Here is a 14,514-nt window from a genome sequence, read left to right as displayed (position 1 = left end):
CACGTCATTTTATTGAAAAAAATATAATTTTCTTAATTCCACATTATTTTTTATATTATTTCCGTCTTTATGGTGTGATATGTATCTATAAATAATGGCATCTTCATTCAATTTTGTTTAAGTTAAAATTACTATGTTGTGATTTTCTTTTCATATCGTCGTTATAATAAAATATCGTTTCCTCTGGTTAACTCTTGTTTATTTTTTTTACTTTTAACCTTGTTTCATTTTTGTGATCTTCGTTTCTTCATATTGTTCCATTAAATCTCAATCCTTACAACCTTTTAGGATCAACAATAAAAACGATAATACAACATTTTCCTTTATAGGGATTTCAAGTTTATTTTTTATGTCAAATGCTCAGCACAAATATAGCTAATTAGATATCATGGCTTTTATAGTTGGGAACATGGCTTTTTCTTCCTGGACTAATGTATCAACTTAAAGGAGAGCGCACTACGTATGTTATATTACGAGTGAATATAATGAGACCAAAAGTCCTTTGATTTCTAATTTTTATAACAATGTATACTGTGCTGACGCTAGAGCTTCCATTAAGGCTACTAATTTCTGCTTGAATATATGGCACATTGAGTTGCTTATGTTCCAGTATATTTTTAGAATCTCAAATGTTTCCCTTCAGATTTTTTAATATAGAAGGACTACTGTTTAACAGGCAAACTATTCCATTCTGATTGACTTACTCTATTCCAAATTTTGCTTCTCATGTTTGAAACTAAAAGGTAATGTTCTTGACAGGGGATCTCAAAATATGATTGTATTTTGGCCATGAAGGAAGAGAACGAGTCTATGGAACTAGAATCACTTGAAGATTCTAACCTTCCATCGGAAGATGAGAGTATTGCCAATGATTCACCTAAAAAGTCACCATTTATCTTACAATTTATATGCAAAGAAGGAAGAATGGACCAGGTAATATGCAAGCATGCATCTAGCATCCATAAAAATTAACCTGCTCACGTCTCACTATAAATGATTTTTTACAGTTTCAGAAGACACAAAAATTGTACATAAGGATTGATGAACTAAACCTGAACCGTCTACCTTGAAGAAAAAGCAAGGGTTTCGTGCAAGCATTGACCCATGGAAACTAATAAATGTAAGCCGAGAGAAAGCTCTACTTGCAGCTGAGAAGGCAAATGAAAGGCTTGGGAAACAGAAGGAGATGTTGGTGGAAAGTGATCCAATAAAGCCACTACCTCTGGAACTGAAAAGTGGTTCACTGATGAAACCGGATAAAAATATATAAGTATGGCACCTCTGATCTCAAAAGGGGGCTTGTCAGATCACCTGGACAATTTTCAAGTCCAAGAAGACGACTTTCTTGTTCTCTATCGCAGAAGCACAGGTATAAAAGCAATTTTGATTTGAAGTTGACTCGAGTCTCCACAAAACTGTATGCTCAGTTGTAAGGAACGATGGGAATGCGACTTCTCCAAGATAAGGTGGAGACAACAATCTAATTTTAAGTTCTCACCCTTTGAGAAAGATCTATTGTCTGTTTATTAGTAATGTTGACTTACATATAGAGGAGGAGATTTCATATTGACACACACATATACATATATGCCTTACTCAGCAGTAACACACAACATCATCATTATTATAGACAAAGATGTTTGGAAGGTTGACATTTTGTATCATTATTAGTTGTCATGATTCAGTTATTGAGTCACTTATATAATTATTATTTACCTACTCTTACATTAGCACTTGAACCAATTAACCAAATAATGCTTATTACCACCTCTTAACGTATCAGCTCTTATGCTTGAAATAGTTTTTTGACATTCTACTTAAACCTCACATCACTATTTTTTATGGAAAATTCTAAATGTATAGCAAGTACTGTATATTTTTACAGCCTCTTCACATGAGGGGCCACACCCTGAGGGGGCTGTATGCAAGCAAGCATTTCCCATTTTTTATTTACTTCATTTTTTACCGTTAATGTTCCAAAATGCTTAGTCTAAATATATTTTTATTTATTTGACGTAATGTAAACAATATTATTTGAGGTATTGGTTTAGAGAGACATAGTACATGTTATGGGGATTGCTAGGAGAAAGTGGAGAATGGAGACGCTGTTAAAAGATATTAGGAGGAGCAAGTTGTAGGAAATAAAAAGTTATTACGTTTCATAATATTATTGCATGCGCATTCCGGACAAAAACAATGAAATATAGAGAAGAAGCTGGTAAAATTTGATTTTTAAAGAAGTCAGTCCACTCTGTAAGCATATATTCTAGAACTTCAACACCAATTATTTTAAACTACTGACTACCTAGAATATATTTGTGAATTGTTAAATTCAGGAACGTCATCCATGACACAAATTTATGCATAAAATATAAAAAATAAAAAATATCCTCTTTCTTGCTTGCTAGAATCACGGAACAATGATGATAAAAGATTCCTAGGCTCCAAAAAACTATTCTTTTCCATTTCATACAATTAATAAACAATAATCCTTATCTTAGATTGAGGGGTTCACAAGTGACTTTGAAGTTGCCAAAAAATGCATAAAGAAGTAGGCATATCAATTAGAAATATTAAAAAATTAACCTCATGTCTAGAACCTCTTTTACTTGGTGAGAAAAAAAATCACATTCGCAGTATTATTTTTCAGATTTTGAATACGTTAACATGAAGCATTCATGTGAATGACAACTAGTGATGCATAGAAACCATCTTTAACATTTATCAGAGAGTCATGCTTTCTTTTCTCTGCTATAACTCCATTTTTAACCACATCAATCACATCTGCTCCCTTGATTGTTGATAATCTATGTGCTACAATCACTACAGTCTGACTCACCATCACTCAATCAAGAGAGTCACTTCGTCCAGTAGTAGAATCTTGGGACTTTTTATGACAGCCCTGTTGGATATTGATTAAATAAATCGAGAATTGAAAAATCGATTAAAGTTCGTATCGACTTCGGGCAAATACTCAAAAGCTCGACTCAATCCGTTTAAACAAAATTGTTTGCTATTTCGCCGCTTCGGGGCGCACAAACGGGGATCGATCTGCCCGATCAGGTCGCGGGGGTCGAGGGGCAGCGCCCCTCGTGGGGGGTCGGGGGCAACGCCCCCGAAAGAGAATTTTGATTTCTCTGCATGTATTGAAGGGTATATTTGGCATTTCGAAAACCAATATCGGATGAATGAGAAATAAAGAAAAAGGACGAAAATCAGTGAATAGACACCTTTTCATAAAGGTGCATTGTTTGGAAAGGGTGCATGGTGGCCTCAACCATTTCGTCCACACCCTTTCATGGTCTATAAATAGGACCCTTTGGGTGTCCTATTCCACACAATTTGATATGCAAAACGTCTCTCATCCTCTCTTCTGTCCAAAATCAAAAATCATTTCATTTATTTTGATTTTCTTTCATTTCATCCTTGGAGTACATAAGCCTAAATTTGGTTCGTTGTACTTGTGTTTTGGAGTGCTACAAACACAAGTGTAGCCGTTGTATCTTGGGAGTCGATTGCCGAAATCCGTAAGCACCGTTGCGGGGCAAATTCGACTTAAGGACAAAGAGTCCAACTCTTGCCTCGGCTTTGTCACCATCATTATACTTATTTCGGCGTCACTATTCACAAAAATCATCCAACAAGCCCGTGCAATGGCTACTCGCTGTTCCTATCTTCCTGGCAATTGAAACTCTCACTCTCCCACTACTGTATCATATCCCTACATTCATTTTTGTATTATAATAGTCAAAATTTCAATTTTTAAGAATTCATAACTTGAGGGAAAACACTATTAAACAGGACATAACAAATATCCACTTTATACCTGCTGCAAACCACTAATGAATTTATGGGCATTGGCAAGCTCCGTTGCGTCTATGATTTCTGCCGCCCTTGCATTTCCTTCCTTTCCATATGCAATATTGGATCGGATTGTGTCATTAAACAGAACTGGCTCCTAGCTCACAAGTCCCATCTACAACCTTAACCACTTGAGTTGAAACTTTCGAATTAGGATCGTAAAATCTTTGCAGTGATGAGATGACTATTGACTTCTCACTTCCATTCTCTCCTACCAAAGCGATTGTATGAAACATTAAACCCATCCCAACAATGTTAGAACTCAGCATGTATGAAATTGCATGACAAACAGGTATTTACTCTTTTTCCCAAGTGCAAAAATATTAAAAATAGAAATAAGGGCAATAAAGATTACATTACTTTCCCGCTATGAATTGCCAAGGAAAGGTCCTGGAAAATCTGAATATCTGGCCTGATTGGATACTTGAAGCTCAGGTGATTCAATTCAATTGCTCTCTTAATGCTTTCAAGCGTCATGCCAGCCTCATCACTTGGATCAATCTTAGATTCCCTGTCAAGCATAGCAAATATAGAAGCAGCAGGAGTCTTGGCTTTGCTTGAATCTGAAGCAAAAGAGCTCGATTGAGAGATTGCTATTGTTGCCATGGCTAGAGCTAAGAAAACCTGTAAAACATGTATTAATTTTAGAATTTTTGTCAATTTATATGTTTTGTATTGTCACCATGACATAGAAAATTCAATACATAGGTGAAGAATGGACTTTGGCGGAACACATTTGAAAATGTTGTTTTTTTCCATCCTCAACAAGCCTAGCTTCTGCATAAAAGCTAGTAGCATATACAAAAAAAAAAAAAAAAAGCAAGGAAAAAGATAGACCAAAACCTATCACACTAATCAATCCTTTTCTTAGCGCATTTCTCATTGGGCCTTCACACTTAAGTTTGTACATATTCATCACATTTTCTTCTGCACAGAAGGAAGCAACTAATCTGATACTTCCAACTGCATCATTTGCAACTTGGTTTGCTACCTCGTACATTGCCTGCAGAGTTTAGAACAATAATAAGCGGTTTCAGGAAGGTATTGTATCTTCTAAAGTTTATTTCTTCAAATGGGCTGACGCTGATAATTCACATGGTTAAATTACAAGTTTTTAAGATAACTGATTTTTGCATGTCTTACTACTTATCTAGAAAGCTTTAGCGGATCGGAGCTCGTAAAATAAAGAATTGTTAGTTGGGATACAAACCTTCGCATCTGCACTGAACCCCTTAATGAACTTAATTTGTACATATCCATTTAATCCTATCGGTGGTATCATACCAAGGATGATAAATGCTAACTACCAACTCGCTTCAAAGACTATACCTAGTCTTACAGCTGCCGCGGTAGTGTCTTGCACAATTTGTGCAAGAGCATCGCCAACTAAAGCGCGAATTGTAGCAGCATCAGTCGAGAGCCTTGCACCAATTACTCCACTTGAGTGTTCTGGCTCATCAAACCAACCAACTTCCATGTTAACCACCTTCTCAAAGCACAACAATCTAATTCTCCTTATCAACTTATTCCCATCCACACCAAAAAGATATGTTCTTGCTGGATATGCAGCTAATGATATGGCTCCAAGAACCACAAACATTAGGGCCCAAAATTTGGAATTTTTTCGTAATTTATACGGTGTCTCAAAGAATGTTTTGATTACACTGGAAAGTAGTATACCAAAAATTGGCATTATTGCACCATTTACAATAGCAGATATAGCTCCAACTATCAGAATTGGCACCTCAGGTTTATTGAGATAGGCAAGGTGTTGAATTGGAACTTTTGGAGGCTTTTTTGATGTTTTTTGAGGAGTCATCTGGATGCGCTAATTCAGTTTCTGGGACACTAAGCGCTGTAGGTAGGCCAAATGTAACTGACAATGAATGGCGACTACTATTTCTAGCTCCAGAAGAACCCTGACTGATCGAATGCTGAAATGACATTTTTTGACTTGATTGTCTACCAGATTCCAAAGTGATGTTAGATTTGTCCCTGTCATCAACATGTTGGTTAGAATCTTTATTTATATCCTGCAAGCGTATGAGCTAAGAATATGCTCCTTCAGAATCCTAGAGTAGGTCAAAATGTGTGCTTGCACAGTTCAAAAACATTTGATACTATTAATATGATTTTCTTTTCCCTAAGGCAATAACTTCCCCAAGGAAGTTTTATAGTCTGTTTCAATGTTGAAAGAATTCTTCTTTCATTGAAATCATTGCATGACGTTTTGAAATCTTTTGCAATTAAGTAATTGTGCTATATAGAGAACAATTTTATAATTGCAATGCATTAATGGTGTTCCTCAAGAAAAGCAGTAAAAATAGAAATAAAGTCTATTAAGATTTTAGAGTATAGCTTTTTCAACCATCTTTCCTTGGTGAATGACCGCAATCATATCGGCATTCCTTATTGTGCTCAAACGATATGCAACAATGACAGTCATTCTATTTATCATTATTCTGTCCAAAACCTCTAGAACAATTCGCTCAGATTCTGCATTAGAGCACTTGTTGCCTCGTCTAAAAGTAAAATTCATGGATCTTTTAGGATTGCTCTGGCTATGGCAACTCTTTGCTTCTGACCACCAGAAAGCCGAGTTCCAAGTTCACCAACCATGGTATCGAGTCCCTACATGAAATTCAATATTTAATAGTAAGAAATTATACACCAACTCCTAAAAGTTAGGAAGCAAAGAGACTACATGCAATCAAGACAAGTTAATTGAGTTTGGATAGACATTTGAAAATTCAAAGATGACAAAGTCATTGTATAAGGTAGGTAGATGGATAGATATATAGTCTATGTTTGAGCAACATTAAAAGATGAGGAAATTTCACAAAATGCTCATTTTTACCTAGTCATTTGCAAAAATGTCCACCATAACAAAAAATGTCTAATTTGGAAGAATTTAGACCAAAATACCCTTATTAACAATTTATAATTCCACACTAAGACAAAAAAATGGACATTTTTTCAATATTGTTATTGGCCAATAAAATTTTGACACATAACCTGCCATATTTATTTCAAAAAGTATACATGTCAAATAATAATAAATGCTATGTTTTTCATTGATTCAGAAATGTCGAGAACGACATCTTTAAATGTAGAGAAATGTCATGTTCAAAATGAAATATCATTCCAGACAAATGAAACGGTGTTCAAATGTTGAGAAACATTATTTTAATGTAACATTTCATGGAAGTCACTTCTCAAAATTCGTGACAAATTGATAAAAAATCAAATGTCGAGAACGACATTTAAAATATCGAGAATACCATTTCAAAATGTAGTTTTTCACTAAGGGCATAATAAACAAGTTGGCACTAAATTCAAATGAATGGACGCTTTTCAACTCATTCCCTTAAAATTGCCCCTTAAATGATTTTCAAAGTCAAACATAATTTTGTAAGATTCAGGTATCCGTCTCTCAATTTTATCACATTGTAATTTTAGTAAATATGATTTTAACTAAATATAAACATGTTTTTGAGAAAATGATAGAAAAAAATTCTTGAAAAGATATTCGTATTCTATTTCAACTTCATTGTACCTAGAGCTTGTTTGGTTTGGATTAAAATCTTATTTTAATTTAAGTCAAAGTCAAACAATCAATATTAATTACGTCTTTCATGGGTCTCACAACTTTTCAACCACACATTTCAAAAACTTCTATCACAATTTACTAAAAAATCTAATTTTAATCCCCCACCAATCACTCTTCTAATGACGAATATGACGAAGCCAGGATTTTCATGGGAAGAAAGTGCAAAATTACATGTACATTGTACATATTTAAAAAGCTTGCAAAATTTTTACATAGATTTAAAGGAAAAATATTCATAACGTCATCAACAGTCGCCATATTGCGCACCCTGTGACCCCACCACTGGTTTCCACATTTGAAAAATTCAATGACTTGTACTCATTCTTGTTTCCTCCCCTACTATCTAACAAACTTCGAAATCAAACTTAATTGTCAAAAAATAAAATTCAATACAATATGCTGTTGACTTTCTTCAGTGAGATCTCACCTACAACGCAGAAATAGGAAAAACCAGCATATATAGCAAAACGAAATAAAAGAGAGAAGGGAAAAATAAAAAAATAAAGAAATAAAGAAACTGTAATTTAGTATGCGACAACAAAAAATAAGTAAACTGTAATAATAAAAAATAAAAAATAAAAAAAATTCAAGTCCCCAACTCCAACAATATTCAAAGTTGGTCGCAGTTTTATTTTAGTGGAAAAATTTGACGTGACAAAACAATGATTGTAATTATTTCAATTTAGTTGTCCAATTTTCTTGTTAACTACAATTACATCATTATGATTTTGCTGTTATGAAAGTGTTGTCGATTTTATCCCGCAAGTGGATGGATCGTAACAAGTAGTAAAGTGGACATTTTGAGTCCGAATTATCGTTGACTATACTTTAGTACTCAATTTATTATTGTTAACTTCTATCCGATAAAAATAAACAAAAAAATGATTAAATGTGATTTTTAAATCTAACCACTAAAATTTTCGTGAATGGAACAGAAAATGAGCGAGAATTCAATTAATAAATGGAGATTAAGGCAGAACAAATTCACCTATTGGTCACATTTACTTCTAATATTGAGATTTATAAAATCTAAAGTAGTGTTCGATCTAATTCTTCTATTGTATTCAACTTACTAATCTCGAGTTCTCGTTGAGCCTATTTAATTAGTTCAATTTCATATCTCTACGCAAATTAAATTTAATTAAATGAAATAACGATTCTAAGAATTTCTATAGGATCGCAATAATTAATATATGTATCTCTACACGTTATATTAATTTATCGAATTTTAATATGTGGTCTAAATAGGGGTACTTTTTAAAATAACCAAGTCAAAACACCAAATTTTCATATTGACCAACTTTTTTTTTTACCATTCACCAAAAGGGCCTTTTGAAGAGTAAATGTCATTTTTGTCCTTATTATGTGTTGTAATTACAAAAACATATCATTTGATCAAAAGACAATAATACCCTCTTTAAAAAAATTAATAAATCCAAACAATCCCACTTAAATCTCAAAACGAAATCACTTTCCTTATCAGAATTTTCAACACAGTTAAAAAGAAATTTCATCTTTCATCTGCTTGAACATTGAAGTCTCAAAAAATTATCAAAGGCTCAACAAAAAAGTATTACTCACAGTCTGCACTTGAATTTGATAAGAATAAATACGTATATTAAATTTCATTTTAGTTAAATTAGTACATTATTTGAATATTTAAATTTTATTTCAACATATAATTTTAGAAAAATGAAATATTACAGTCTTAAATGATTTATAATTTTTTTTAATAAAAACAAGGAAAAAAATTCATCTGTGCAAATGCAAAATGTAGAATGTCGCCTGCTAAAAATGTGTCCAGGCCGGATGTTTAACAGCCTGTCTAGAATCTGGGCAGGCTGTTAACAGCCGGCCTAGACTGTCCGGGCCGGCTGTTACACTTTTTTTTTGGTGTTATATTTATTTTCATTCTTTTATTTTCATAATTACAATTTTTTTAATAAATAATGTTTCGTAATGTAGATATGGGATCAGTTGCTGTCCCAATTTATTACTTTGGTGAATTTGAAAATAATGAAAATGATCAATGTGTATGGAAATAGACGAGTGAAAGACATGGTTTTACTGCAATTGTAATAACATTCTGTACATCATATGCAGAAGTGTACAATGAGATACAGAACTTCTTGAAAGTCAATCCCTCAGAGTACGCCATGGAATTGGGATTTCTGATGGGCGAAAATACATCCATTTCAATTCCACCTATAACGGTTACTTCTGAAGATGAAATGAAGGTTTTAATTGAAATGAACTAGAAACGCGCGATTCCTATTTCCGTAACTTTGATGAAGAAGAATGTCCCCGAGAGTGAACAGGAAGATTTCGATGGAGGGGATCGTAATGTGAATGAGTTTTGGGACACAGTAGAAATAGTGTGTGATGATGTTATAGCTGTTCCAGAGACAGTTGCTCCTCACCATGATGTCACTGTTATACACAGAATTTGCTCGGTAGTTCAAGACAACGAAAGAGATAATGACTTTACAAATGAGAATTTGATTGCTTTATCCCGTTTGAGACACACATCGAGTGGGAGCTCACAGGTTGGACCGAGTGCTCGGTCCTCTAATTGTTCGCGTATAGTCCCCGATGATGAAGATATGTATGTCGAGCAACTGTTTGACACGAATAAAGATTTGTAGGAAGTTGTTTACCGGATTGCTTTGAAACACAATTTTGAGTTTAAAGTGAAGAAATCAAATAAGTCGATTTATACAATTGTCTGCGTTGACGACAGTTGTCTTTGGCGTTTGCGAGCAACAAAAATGGACACGAATGAGTTCTTTGTGGTTCGTAAGTATGCATGGAAACATCCTTGCGAAGTGGGTATTCGTCGAAATGATCACAGGCAAGCCCGATCATGGTTCATTGGTCGAGAAGTAATGCACAAGTTTCAGAATCCACGAACAATCTACAGACCTTCGAACATTATTAATAACGTTCGTCGAAAGTACGGGGCGGTCATGAGCCATCAGAAGGCTTGGAAGGCCAAAGAATGCTCGTTGGAGGACTTGATGGGTTCGACCGAGGAGAGTTATGTTAAATTGGCCAGGTATTAATTTCAATTGTTTATTTAATTATTTATCGAATTTTTATCTAATGTGTAATTAATTATTTAATTCAATTGTTAATTTTTCTATTTTTAATATTGTTTATTTAATTATTTAAATTATGATTATTGTTTATTTAATAGGTCAGGTTTTGCTATAACATGGGAAGAATTAATACTGAATCGACATTTTTTATTGAGAAGGATGATGAGAATCGCTTCAATTATTTCTTTATGGCCCTTGGACGAAGCGTTCGAGGATTTCGAAACGCAATGCGACCCTTAATTCTAGTGGACAGTACAACCCTCAAGGCGAGATACGGAGGCAAGTTGATTATTACAATGTGTCAAGATGCTAACATCCAAATTTACCCTCTTACGTTCGGCATAGTTGACGGAGAAAATGATTTGGCAATGCATTAGTTTTTCACGAAGTTGAGGGAAGTAATTGGGGATGTTGAGAACCTTGCATTCATAACCGACTGAGGGCAGTCAATAATTAACGGTATCGTCGAATTCTTCCCCGAGACACGTCATGGTTATTGTATGTACCATATACAAGGAAATCTGAAAACCAAGTATCGAGGGAAAGGCATCGTTATATTATTTAGGAGAGCTGCAGAGGCTTACAGTTTTCAAAAGTTTGAAAAGTTTATGGTTGAAATCGAAAGTAAATCCTATGATGCATGGGAATATCTGACGGAGATGGGGATTGAACATTGGGCACGATCAAATTTTCTAGGACGTCGATACAACATGATGACGTCGAACAATGAGGAGTCGCTAAATGCCTTATTTAAGAAGGATCGAGAGTTAGCAATTCTCGTAATGCTTGAGAACATTCGTGACAAGCTACAACAGTGGTTTCATGATCGTCGTGAGGAATCACAGAGTTGCACAAGTGTACTAACCCCGGCTTAGGAAGATAAACTCTTCAAGACTCTAGAGGTGGCAAGGAAGGTATATGTAAAACCACTAGATCAGTTTCGCTTCTCCGCGAGATGTGCACGTAATTTCGAATACATCATCGACTTGAATGATAACATGTGCACGTGTAGACAGTTTCAGTTGGAGAGTTTTTCGTGTACACTTGTAGTGGCGGTGGCTATGTATAGAGGAATTCCACCACACACCTTATGCAGTGCTTATTACACGACTGATTCTTGGAGAGCAGCATATGTCGAAACCATATTTCCTGTACCGAATGAAGCCGAGTGGAAAGTTCTTGATCACATTCTCTCATTGAATAACTTGTTGCCACTAGCAGTCGGCCCACGTACTCTGGACGTACACGTACATCTAGAATACCTCGATCGGAGAATTTTCCCGGTATCGTAAGTGCGGCAGGTGTGGTGCAACAAGACATACTAGAAGATTTTGTACAAGTCAGATCCCTCTGCATGACAATGTAATAGATGTATAATTGAAATTTATGTAACATTATTTATAATATTGATATTAATTATTCACGCATATTCTTAATGTTAATTATTAATTGCGTAATATTTGAAGTTAATCCTTTTTTAAAACTCAGTGCGTTCTCCACAATATACCCAAACATTATAAATACGTCATGAAACATTTAAATAAACACATAAATTAAAAAATAAATTTAAATATTAAAAAATAATATATGTTTTACAATTATTTCGTAATTACAAATGAATGAATGAAATATACAATATTTAAACGTTACGATATGTACAATTATTTTAAAAAGATATGACTTAATATCTACGGATCACCATTAAATTCAAATAAATCACAAGCTAATTTATTTCTCCAATTTTGTATCCACGCCTCGTTAATTACGTCAACCTTCTGTACTACACTCAAAAATTCTATGTACTTGAAAGCGAATTTGCCGCAATCACTCTTACAATTACAAAATATTGTATTAGCACATCACTATCTAACTAAAATGTAAGTTGTAAATTACAAAAATAAAATAATAAACACTTACGATATTTGCTGTCTCGTCATCGTCGTGTCCCGCACGGCGGTTAGTCTGTCCTGCACAATAATGTTCGCTCGTCTAACCAGCATGAGTATGATCACAGACACCAACTCCAGATTTTGCTCGAACTGACCTTGTGTCATGCATGAATGATCGGGATCAAACACATACATAGTCGAGTCGGCAAATACAATCTCCACTACAATGTAGTGATAATTGACACACACTGGAATGTACAGATGCGTACAACCCTCCCATGGCTTTCCCCCGACATTCGGCCACATCCCTACAACCCATTCCATCTGTATGTAGGCACTGTGTACTCGCTACCTATAGCTTGCAACGTCTGGTACTCAATATCAACGACACGTATGAACTCAGTGTTTAATATGAGTTGTCTAGGAATGTTGAACGATCTTGGATGTCCTTCAACTCGATCTCGTAGCAAATCCATGGCAAAGTCAATGTGCTGCACCAATTAAAAAAGGAGTTATTTAATTTCATAAATGCAAAACTCAAAAATATGTATACGTAATAAATAACAATATTCCTACTTTACTTACATCATCGGCGAGCCAAGCCCCCAAAGTTGTGATGTTGTGAAACCACTTGTAAGCTTTTTAGATCGTCTTATGAGCAATCCTGCGACTGACTCTGAAAAATAAGAAACGAAATTGTTAAGTAAAAATATAGATGTGTCAACATCTGCGTAATGTAATAATCCTTAACGAATAATACAATACTTACTCGGGCATAAGTGCTTTCTACTCCGCCTTGAACGCTTTTCACTTGGCGTGGTCTACCTCCCTGAATAAATTCGGCTACGTGCCGTCGACGAATCTCCTCCTTTTCGCCTCCGCGGTAAACGGAGAAATGACGTATTGTGATGGTGCCCTTGGCCTCTTGCCGACCACCAGCTCCGGCGCATCAACAGTACGTGAAACCCTCCCAATATCCGACACTCCCTCACCTACCATCGGGACCATCTCTTTCGTCCCCTCCGACACAAAAATTACGTCCGGCGAGTCTGGCGTCTGATATGGTACCCTCTCTGCCTCGGATACCCCCTCCTCCTCCTCCAACACACCCTCTCCTCCTTCGGCACCCTCTCCTCCTCCGATACCCTCACGACCTCCTCCTCCAACACCCTCCCAACCCCCTCCTCCTCCGATACCCTGACGACCTCCACCTCCGGAACCCTCTTGATCGCTGCCTTGGGTACTCCCTCCTCCGACGGCACCCTCTCGACCTCGCCTCGGGTACCCTCTCCTCCTGCACCCTCACGATCTCTTCCTCCAGCACCCTCTCGACCCCCTCCTCCTCCGACACCCTAACGACCTCCACCTCCGGCACCCTCCCTACCGCCGCCTCGGGTACCCTCTCCTCCTCTAGCACCCTCTCGACCTCCGCCTCGGGGACCTTCTCCTCCGTCTCCATCGGGACCTGATCCTCCATCTCCATCTCCATATCTATCGGGCCATTGAGATATGAAGCTAATGCATCATCCGATGCCTACAACGAGTTAACATACCTCATCTGACCTCCTCGACTCTGATAACCACCAGCCCCTTCGTCCTGATAGCCACCTGCCCCTCCGTCATCCCCTCCACCTGTCCCTCCGTCCTGATAGCCGTCTGTCCCTCCGCCACCCCCTCCATCCCGATACTCTCCAGTCCCACGCAAGCCTATTATGTTGCCCCGTATCGCTACGACCTCAGCATAAAGGTCTGCTAAACCGACATGTACCATCCCGACATCACGTCGTAAGTCAGCTACTTCGCCTCGTAAGCCAGCTACGTCGCCTCTGATCTCCATCATAAGTCGGAACATATCATCGATAGAAACACTCTGACTATGTGAAGCTGATCCACGTGGGAGGTGTCCGGACACGATGATCTCATGCAGGGAGATGACACTCTCGACGGAGATGATCGCATGTAGGGAAAGGACACCCTCGACAAAGGCGACATCCTCAGGGAATGTGACACCCTTGGCAGAGGCGATAGTCGACGGCGCTCCTGAAAAAAGAAACAT

General features: G+C 36.6%; 1 pseudogene; it reads right to left on the bottom strand.

Annotated features, from left to right (window-relative positions):
- Positions 1-2,662: 2,662 nt before the first annotated feature.
- LOC111389758 lies at positions 2,663-6,480 on the bottom strand (annotated as a pseudogene).
- Between the last annotated feature and the right edge of the window lie 8,034 nt (positions 6,481-14,514).

This window comes from Olea europaea, unplaced genomic scaffold, assembly GCF_002742605.1.
Source record: "Olea europaea var. sylvestris unplaced genomic scaffold, O_europaea_v1 scaffold618, whole genome shotgun sequence".
Classification (NCBI taxonomy): Eukaryota; Viridiplantae; Streptophyta; class Magnoliopsida; order Lamiales; family Oleaceae; genus Olea; species Olea europaea.
This window is presented reverse-complemented; position numbering and strand designations above follow the sequence as displayed.